Below are 10,846 nucleotides of genomic sequence, written 5' to 3'. Positions count from 1 at the left end.
AAGAATATAGTGCTCCAATACGTTTTTATAATAATGACATAAAATACAAAAACACTTGTGCAAGCGAATCGTGCCCACAGCTAAAGTTTAGCTGCTAAACTGTGAACGCTTAAAACAATAATGGTGGATACGTTAGCCGAGTGTTAACGTGGCTAACTGATGAAACAATACAGTTTGTAAATCAAAATATGTCTACTGTACTGTTTGAAGAACGACAGACAAAAGACGCTCTGTCTTAACTTTTAATCAGAACGCAAAATAGCTGTATCACAGGCGCACCAGCCAAACTAACTCGCTCGTCTCTCCCGCATTAACCCTATAACTGCCGGTGCAGCAAAACAAACAGCAATTTCACAATGATTATAAAGTTTGTGCGCTACACTACATTATTTATTATTAAATTAAGTAATCTGAACAACGTCAGTCTACATCAGGGATAGGGAGTGTCAGCCACGTTAAAAAAGTGAATAACTTAAGTAATTTGTGGATTAATGCTTACTGGAGACGCGGATTGTTTCAAATGATTCAGTCCGATTTGATGAACTGGTTCAACCGGTTCACTAAGAAGAACCGGTTAAATTAAACGATTCGTTCGCGAACCGGACATCACTAGTCCTTGAGCAAGTTAGCGAGCGCTACCATTGACAAAGCACCTTTACATAAAACAATAATATAGTGCTCCAATCCGTTCTTATAATAATGGCATAAAATACAAAAACACTTATGCAAGCGAATCGTGCCCACAGCTAAAGTTTAGCTGCTAAACTGTAACGTTAAACACTTAAAACAATAATGGTGGGTACGTTAGCCGAGTACTAACGTGACTAACTGATGAAACAATACAGTTTGTAAACCAAAATATGACTACTGTAATGTTTGAAGAACGACAGACAAAAGACACTCTGTCTTAACTTTTAGAACACAGAACAGCTGTATCACAGGCGCACCAGCCTAACTAACTCGCTCGTCTCTCCCGCATTAACCCTATAACTGCCGGTGCAGCAAGATAAACAGCAATTTCACAATGATTATAAAGTCTGTGCGCTACACTACATTATTTATTATTAAATTAAGTAATCTGAACAACGTCAGTCTACATCAGGGATGCCCAACCCTGCTCCTGGTGATCGACTGTCCTGCAAATTTTAGCTCCAACTCTAATCAAACACACCTGCCTTTAATTTTTAAGTGATCCTGAAGATCTTAATTAGTTGCTTCAGGTGTGTTTGATTAGGGTTGGAGCTGAACTTTGCAGGACAGTTCGTATTTCGCGGGCAGGCGGGGATTATGCAAATGTGTTACCCAGTGACGTATACCGGTAAACAGGCAAAAGATTCGAAAATATGACGACTCGTTAAGGCGATTCAGAATCGAATCTCTTTTGAGAGACAGTATCTTTATTTATCATGCACTTTTTTGATCAACAACTTTGCAGATTGTTTTCATTTAAGGATAGCTACGTTATAAACTGCAAAAGAGATATTTTTCAAAAACCCATATGATCTGCTTTTTAATGGTTCAGTGTTTTCATTCTAATGGTTTTCTATGGGAAACCATTTAACGTGAAACTTTGCACATTGCGTTTATATTCTGGCTTCATTTGCTTGCCTGTACAAAATATACAAAAGCAATAAGGTGTTTACTGAATTTTGCCTTTTAATATCTGCATTTTACTACATTACTACTTAACGCAAACTGCGTAAAAATAACTGGCGGTTAGTGGAGCAATCTTCGTTTTGCCCTCCAGGTGGGCGTTCCTATAAGGGTGTGACGTCACGTGAAAACTATCAATAGCAGCGCCATGTCCAGACCTGTAACCTCTGCTAACATGAACATAAACCGCCTGGCAAGCTCTTCTCTTGTGTTGATGTGTACTCTTACACATCAACAAAAGGATGATAAAGTGATGAGAGCTGGGTGAGACATCTCGTGTGCGAGGGTGCCGACGCTGTGTGAAACCCCTTTGATCAAACGTGCCGACGATGTACGGCTCCACCTCTAGAAGTGAATCCCCAGGGGAAGGTTTGTTGTCTTTCCTTTGTCAAGATCCCGTCTGGTTTTGACTCTACCTGTGTGGCTGGTGACAGATGAAGTCAATGAAGCCTCACAGACATGCAAACAAGTCTCACATGGGTGAATGCCTAAACCACAAACAAAAGGACCCGAGAAAAGACAAACCACAAGAGCACCAATGAACCCACAAATGCTTGAAAGTCTGAATAAATAAAAGGTAGCCCAAGGCTGACCAAAAGGACCACAAATTGTCCATTGCTCAAAACAACAAATCCCACTATGACTAGCACTTCATCAGAATGCAGGACTAACCCTGTATAAATGTAACATGCCTGAAGGTGAAAGGCAATAGTTATTGCACAATACAAGCCAAAGGAAAAAATGCAGAGGATTATTTTTTTGGCCTGACCACAACTTTTGACTTTAAATAAGGTCAAGGGATATCAAAACTGACACCGGTAGAGCAGATTACCCCCTCCAAAAGAAAAACTGTGTGATTCTGAAGACCTCAGCGAAATCGTATCGCCGTGACATAGCATTCATTTGGCATCTGCAAGACCTTTGAGCAACCCCTAACCCGTGAAGCACTTTCATCAAGCCACAATAAACAGGCCGCAGCGGTACACATTATTCATGTGCTTCTTGGGGAGAGAAAAGTCATTAAACTTTAATTACATTTATTATATATTTGAAATTATACATTTATATAAAATTTATATAAAAAATAAATAAAATAATACAAATTTGAAAACAATAAATATTACACATCATTTAATTAAAAAAAAATTTATACTTTTTTTTTTTTTTTTTTAATGTTACATTATTATTAATAAGCTATATATTAACATCAACAATTTATTTTTACTTGTACTGAATTGTAATATTGGCAATATCATGAAACTGAGTGTCGACTTTTTGGAGAGAACTGTAATATCGGTGTATCCTTAGTAATGAGTGTTTCTTCCCAGAATGAAAGAAGTGCAAGGTCAAAAATTATGTGCAACCTTCACAGTCTTCATCAAATTGCAGTAGACTTTGCCGTAAACAGCCTGGCTGCCGCTAACGCCAAAAAACGATGGAATATCTATAATACGCTTCTCTATTTTCAATATGCAAAAGAAAATGAAATCCAACCCAAATGGTGAACAAATTATGGTATCAAATTTTCTGTGACAATACCATGTTTTGTGGCTGACATTTACTAGAACAATGCCACAGCTTCAGCACTTGTGTACATATGGAGCCTGAAGCGTAATATCCCATATTGTACAGTTTAACATGGACTGACATTTAAATATTCATTCTTATCCTGAACACTGTGAAATAGGCCATTGAACAGCCTGTGTGCCACTGTGCCATCTGATCAGAGATCGCCCACTTCTTAAGAGTCTGTCTTTTCATGCCACCCTCCCCAATGGATTCAAAGCTTACGGCAGAAATGAAAGTGGAGGTGACTCATCCCTATTGTTAAGGAAGAAGTGTTAAACAGGCTCTCAATTTAAGCATCTATTAAATGGAGGGATCACCTTGGTGGTCTCGCTTCGCGCACTCATTCGGCGTGATGGCAAGAATGCACTTTCAAGGAGCCGGTCACATTGTACAGTGGAACCAATGCGATTACCGACGGGAATAAAAGATTCATAAATAATTGATCCAGTACAGCATGAACCCCTAAACGAACGCCATAGGCACTTTTTGGGCAATTTTAACAGAGCTGTCATTGACATTTTGCAGTCTTAGCATGCACGAAAAAGTTAAAGACAAGGCAAAAAGGAACATCATTTAAATAAAAAAAAAATTATTCTTTTTTTTTTTTTTTTTTAATGTTACATTATTATTAATAAGCTATATATTAACATCAACAATTTATTTTTACTTGTACTGAATTGTAATATTGGCAATATCATGAAACTGAGTGTCGACTTTTTGGAGAGAACTGTAATATCGGTGTATCCTTAGTAATGAGTGTTTCTTCCCAGAATGAAAGAAGTGCAAGGTCAAAAATTATGTGCAACCTTCACAGTCTTCATCAAATTGCAGTAGACTTTGCCGTAAACAGCCTGGCTGCCGCTAACGCCAAAAAACGATGGAATATCTATAATACGCTTCTCTATTTTCAATATGCAAAAGAAAATGAAATCCAACCCAAATGGTGAACAAATTATGGTATCAAATTTTCTGTGACAATACCATGTTTTGTGGCTGACATTTACTAGAACAATGCCACAGCTTCAGCACTTGTGTACATATGGAGCCTGAAGCGTAATATCCCATATTGTACAGTTTAACATGGACTGACATTTAAATATTCATTCTTATCCTGAACACTGTGAAATAGGCCATTGAACAGCCTGTGTGCCACTGTGCCATCTGATCAGAGATCGCCCACTTCTTAAGAGTCTGTCTTTTCATGCCACCCTCCCCAATGGATTCAAAGCTTACGGCAGAAATGAAAGTGGAGGTGACTCATCCCTATTGTTAAGGAAGAAGTGTTAAACAGGCTCTCAATTTAAGCATCTATTAAATGGAGGGATCACCTTGGTGGTCTCGCTTCGCGCACTCATTCGGCGTGATGGCAAGAATGCACTTTCAAGGAGCCGGTCACATTGTACAGTGGAACCAATGCGATTACCGACGGGAATAAAAGATTCATAAATAATTGATCCAGTACAGCATGAACCCCTAAACGAACGCCATAGGCACTTTTTGGGCAATTTTAACAGAGCTGTCATTGACATTTTGCAGTCTTAGCATGCACGAAAAAGTTAAAGACAAGGCAAAAAGGAACAAAGGGATGTCTTTAAAGAGCTGCTCTTATGCCAGACGGTCTTGCTTTGAGGATGCAACGGCAGTAAACCTACAGACCACAATGTCGTCATGCCAGTGGAATTTGCAACCCGTTTGAAAATGTATCATCTGTCACTGCATCTCATGGGGCAACAGATAAAACTGCAGGATGGGGTGCTTCAAAACGAGACGGGCTGGTGTGATGTCTTAGGGGGCATCTGGTTACAACTTATAGCTCCTCCAGAGGTTCTGCACCGCAGCGCGGGACCCCTAATGTGAAGAACGATGGTAACACAAGTCCTGAGGGACAGAAAGAGCTGTCAAGAATGCCAGAGCTTAAACAGATGTGTCCAGAGAGGGAGAGGTTACGACTCAAAACTTTAAATGTGGCCCAAATTAAGATTTAAAAGATGCTGTCAGCTAACATGAGATAGATATCAAAAATTGTGAATTGTAGTAGATAAAGGTAATATAATTACACACATTTATATATTACAAATATATACACTACCGTTCAGGGTCAGTAATTTCTTTTTTTTTTTTTTTAAGAAATTAATACTTTTATTCAGCAAGGATGCATTAAATTGATCAAAAGTAACCGTGAAGACATTTATAATACTACAAAAGATTGCTATTTCGAAACATTACTGTTCTTATCAAGCAGCAAATATTAAGCAAGTGTTTTCAACATTGATAATAAGAAGAAATGTTACTTGAGCACCAAATTAATATATGAAGAGTTCATTATCAAAAAAACAATAAACGCCACTTTCAAAAAAAATGATTGCCGTGCATTATTCTCCACATCTAGCGCAATCTGAACCCTAAACACGTTTTGTCAAAAAAGTCGGTTTTGTCCACTTTCAAGGCATCGCGAGTTCACTTTTTACTGCAGAAGCTGACAAGCGCCCCTTGTTGTTTTTGAACAGAAGCCGAAAAGTCAATTTTAGCGAATCAGCGTGCTGTATTCAGGTCAGGTGACAAGGCTACTTTCACTTTGAAAATACGTGCTAGCTAAGAGGAGTTTCGTCAAAGCTGACTAAAAGTGATCGAGAATGGATAATTTCTATGAACTTGATGAACCTGTGATATCTTCTTCAGGGCGAAAAAGGAAAATAAAAGCTGAAACGTTTTCACGGAACCTTGCAAAAGCAGCGCGTTACAATGGTGAGGGAAAAGCTCTTTGTATTGTGTGTAATCATATCCATAGAGTTTATTTGTGTTTTATTGTGTTAGTTAGCTGTATTCTTTTTTTTTTGTTTTGTTATTATTACTTAATCAAAACAACCCAACTGAAGTTTGATTGATATTACTTTGAATGCGCAATAAAAAAAAACGTGATTTCTGAAAAAAAATAGAGTTATCGGTTTTTGCAAATGAATCATCAAGGCTGCATTTATTTGATCAAAAATACAGAAAAAAAACGTAATCTTGCAAAATGTTATTACAATATAAAATAATGGTTTCCATTTCTATTAGATCAAGTTTTATGTTCCAATATTTCCCTCCAATTTTCTCTCTTGCTCTCACTCGGTTACAGTACATTGCTTCTGAAGCAGCCACCCTACGCATGCAAATATGGATTTTAAAAATGCATGTAAACTACAAGCAGGCGACAATCACTCTTCTGTCTATGTCACACAGGATTAAGGGTGAGATGCCTACAGTCAGAACAAGAAGCCTCGTGGGATAGTGAAGGCCTTCAGTTGTCGTATCTACAGGAAACCCTATGCGGAAAAACATTCTGTGCTGTCAGATATGGAGATGTGATTATTTGGTTGCCTTGTGATGGGTGCTGTTCTTGTTAATCCGATGACGTTAGGTCGTCCACGAACCAGGACGTTTTCTTTATAGATTAGGCATTAAAATTTCATAGCAGGCCTCATTAGAGAACAGCAAATCAGTCAGAATTGGTACAAAAACACAATGACAAGCCAATGTAAATCATCTATTTAATGAAATCAGCAATCGTGTGAGAACTATTACAATTAACGTTATTACATGAAGCAGAAACAGAGATGTTGAGCACTTGTACAACCCTGATCAAATGCAGAACACAACAGGAATGAATGTTTTACAGAGCCATAAATTACTTCAAAGGGGGATTTGATATGCCGCTTCTCGAAGTCACGCTTTTAAATTTGCATCTGAATATCTCTCGAGAGCTCCTCATATGAAGTAGAAGGTGCAGAACCTCCTGAAGGTTTAGATCATTTTATATCAGCAGGGAATTTACAAGATCATTTCAACATGGAAAGCTCAGAATTAATTATGAACACCTTTAAATGCTTTTTGAGACGATTAACGTCATTACAAAAAGGTCCAAAACAACATTAAAGCTACTGAGATGTGATAGGGCTATTAAGAAGATTAAATAATGAAGTATAATTACACTTTTCATTCTGCAACTTGTTCAAGAGACGAGATCATTAAAAATATTTCTGCTGTTGTTCATACTACATAAACAAACTCCCTAAAAAGTCATTCAAATATATTTAACTTAAACTTAAAAATATAAAACAATTATACTATTATTAGCATTAAAAAGTAATTTCATAATTCATAATTAACTTCTACAATAAAGCTTATATTGGCAAGAGGCTGCACAAGAAGTATTTTCTTTGCTGTGGACCTTTCACCCGACAGCTGATTCCTAACCTTTAGTTTGGGAAAAAAAGCCTCTTTGGACCCAATTATCAAATTAAGTGGAATTCAGGGTAAAGTTTTTATAGCAATCAACAGAACGCCCATGAAACTCTACTTAAGATGACCTTAAAGCTACATCATTACAACAGCAGATTAAGACATTATAGAGCAGTGGTTCTCAACTGGTTTGGCCATGGGACACACATTTTCCCATGGTCATCAAGCCGTGACCCATTTTCCTCAGAAAACATACAAAACTGCAATTCTGTTTAGTGCTAATAGTGCAGCAGAAATCACTGTACCTTTAAAAATTTAAATATATTTAAAAGTCCAAATCCAAAATCACAAAAGACGTAACTGTATGTGACATACATAGATACAACAGAACATTGTGTCCCTTGGCAGAATGCAGTATCAACTTTGGCTGGCCATTGTTAGGGGATTCTGGGTTTTTACAGCATTCCTGACAGTTTCCAAACAAGGTTACACTGAAATGAGAAACCACACAATTGCAATGTGACTTCAGGAAATACTCAAAGGAACCAAAGGCTAAAAGCTACATCCACTGATTCCCTGGCCTGTCGTTTTTGTCTCAAAGTAAATCTCATCACGGTCACAAGTAAACACAAATGGAGACGAACTCGACTGGCTCCTGAGATACCTGCTTGGTGTTTGATGTTCAATCCGCAGACAGAAAAGCTTAAAGGGATCCACCTTAACTTTGATTTGTTTGTCGTATGTTTAGTGGACTCTACAAGTTTGAAAAGGATCATCTTTGATCATGGAATAGGGAGACAAACTGGCACCACATCTAAGGACGTCATTCTTCTTTTATTTTCCTCTCTGGAGTTATAAAAACCCAAAGGAATGAGTTAAGAGAGGGGATCAGTTACCGTCAGGTATGGGTGTGCCCAAGACCTGTCACATTACACAAGATGAGTCAGGAAGAATAAGATCAGAGAGTTACTACAATCACCACATGGCATGTGATTTGTGGCGGCGTTCTACCAGCTGCTGGGTTTTACTATGAAAACAAGAAAAACAAAGCTGGTCTTCACATCACGTAGATGGCACCCCAAATAAAATGCAATGCAATTAGAATGGCTTTCATTAGCCACGTGTAATGCAAAACTGTGTCAGTAGGATACATACGCATCAGGAATTTGTCTTTGTACAAGCCGCTAGCAGATTCGATGGCAATCACGTCACAGTTTCTGCATGCATACAGAGCTCTAAGACTTCAAAAAGTGCTTGAGGCTTCGGGAACAAAGAGACAGACTGTATACAATATGTCTGTTATCCTGTTGCACTGTATTTGCACAGCGTAAACAAATCTGACATCAGGTACCCAGTGTAATTTATCCAACACTTGCAATTTAAACCAGCCTTACAAATACAACAATACACTCTGCATTACATTCTATTTCTAGAGGCAGATGCTTTTTTGCAAAGCAACTCCAAAGTTTTTTAATAAACCCTATATGAATAGCACACAATTATACAAGGTTTCTTAAGACTGTCTAGTTGACTAGTCGTTCAGAGAACCCACCCACTAGTTGACAAAAACACATCCCTAAAAAAGAAAGGCAAAGGAAGTGAGGTGAGGCGTAGAGAAGGGGTCAAGGAACTAGGTGTGTTTTGCTTCGGCTTGTCAGATGCTTGCCATCCTCTGACAACCCACCGCACACTCACACAAGTCTATTTAAACAGGAGATATGACACAAAACCACCCTTGAAATACCAGGACAGGATTTACAAAAACAACACTGAATTGACACCTCACAAAAACGCAGTGGGAAAAATTTCCTTGTTGGCAAGAGGCTGCACAAGAAGTATTTTCTTTGCTGTGGACCTTTCACCCGACAGCTGATTCCTAACCTTTAGTTTGGGAAAAAAAGCCTCTTTGGACCCAATTATCAAATTAAGTGGAATTCAGGGTAAAGTTTTTATAGCAATCAACAGAACGCCCATGAAACTCTACTTAAGATGACCTTAAAGCTACATCATTACAACAGCAGATTAAGACATTATAGAGCAGTGGTTCTCAACTGGTTTGTTTTTTTTTTTTTTTGGTAAGGTTAAAACCCATGACTTTGTATTTTTGCATATGATTTTTGGGCAGTATGGCTGTATAAATGTGTCAGTTGGTAGAACTGTTGCTAAACCTTCAGTATATTGGACCCATAATAAGTAGGCCGGACGACTTTAAATGTCTTTAAAGGGTTAGTTCACCCAAAAATGAAAATTAGCCTATAAATGACTTCAGCGGGTGTTGCAGTGCATCAGTCCAAAAGAAGTTAAATAAAAAGCGCCCATCCTTAATAAAAAGTATCTCACACAGCACTGGGGGGTGAACAAAGTCCTCCTGTAGCAAATCGATGCGTTTTTGTTAGAAAAATAACCATATTTAAAACGTAATGATCAATTTAATCTAGCTTGCGCTTACTGTTGTACACGGAAGCAGCTCCGGGCGGATGACGTAGGCGTTGCGCATGCACCATTTAACTTCTTTTGGACTGATGCACTGCAACACCCGCTGAGTGGCATTAAACAGCTTGAAAGATCAAAGGCCAATTTTAAAATAACTCAGATTGGATTCGTCTAAAAGACGAAAGCCATATACACCTAGGATGACTTGAGGGTGAGTAATTTATGGACTAATTTTTTTTTTTGGGTGAACTAACCCTTTAAATGCAAGAGACACAATAAAACATTAAGTAATATATAATAATATTGAGTAAACATTGAGAAAATACAAAATGAGATGCATCACAAACAGTTTTACAGTTTTGTTTCTCTCGTTTTTAACTTTGTTATGATGTAATATATTATAATGTAATGTAATATAATGTACACATAAGTCAGGGGTGTCAAACTCAATTCCTGGAGGGCCAGAGCCCTGCAGAGTTTTGTTCCAACCCTGCTCCAACACACATACCATGTAGTTTTCAAATAAGCCTGAAGGACTTGATTAGTTAGATCAGGTGTGTTTAATTAGGGTTGAATCTAAACTCTGCAGGGATCCGGCTCTCCAGGAATTGAGTTTGACACCCCTGATATAAATCCAAGTTCCAAAAAAGAACTTAACTTACGTAACTTTACGTAACGTAACAACTTAACATCCCATTTCCCAAAAAATGTAAAATAAATTTAATGTAATTCACCTGATAATCCAAAACTCGACATTACCACATATGACTACATATAATTATCAACCATTCTTTGAAAATCCAGCAAAAATACTTGATATATATACAGCTACAGTCTTATTACTCATTCCGTGATATATGATTTTGGTCATACCACACACCCCTGCTGTCTACTATGACGCACTACTAAGGCTGCAGTTAAATGTGTACACATCCACCACGTAAAACCAAGGCTAGACACAGGCTCTTTC

At 37.9% G+C, this 10,846-nt stretch overlaps 1 protein-coding gene and 1 long non-coding RNA gene across 3 annotated transcripts in view; one reads left to right on the top strand and one right to left on the bottom strand.

Annotated features, from left to right (window-relative positions):
- LOC107692453 (uncharacterized) overlaps nucleotides 1–86 on the top strand; it is a 20,108-nt gene extending 20,022 nt beyond the window's left edge. For both annotated transcript variants that reach the window (XR_001634646.1, XR_001634647.1), the window contains exon 3: nucleotides 4–86. This is a non-coding gene — a long non-coding RNA (uncharacterized LOC107692453). The remainder of the gene's footprint in view (nucleotides 1–3) is intronic.
- LOC107692457 (protoheme IX farnesyltransferase, mitochondrial-like) overlaps nucleotides 1–10,846 on the bottom strand; it is a 52,376-nt gene that overhangs the window by 32,600 nt on the left and 8,930 nt on the right. The gene's annotated exons all lie outside the window — the stretch shown is intronic.

This window comes from Sinocyclocheilus anshuiensis, unplaced genomic scaffold, assembly GCF_001515605.1.
Source record: "Sinocyclocheilus anshuiensis isolate Anshui unplaced genomic scaffold, SAMN03320099.WGS_v1.1 scaffold915, whole genome shotgun sequence".
Taxonomy (NCBI): domain Eukaryota; kingdom Metazoa; phylum Chordata; class Actinopteri; order Cypriniformes; family Cyprinidae; genus Sinocyclocheilus; species Sinocyclocheilus anshuiensis.
This window is presented reverse-complemented; position numbering and strand designations above follow the sequence as displayed.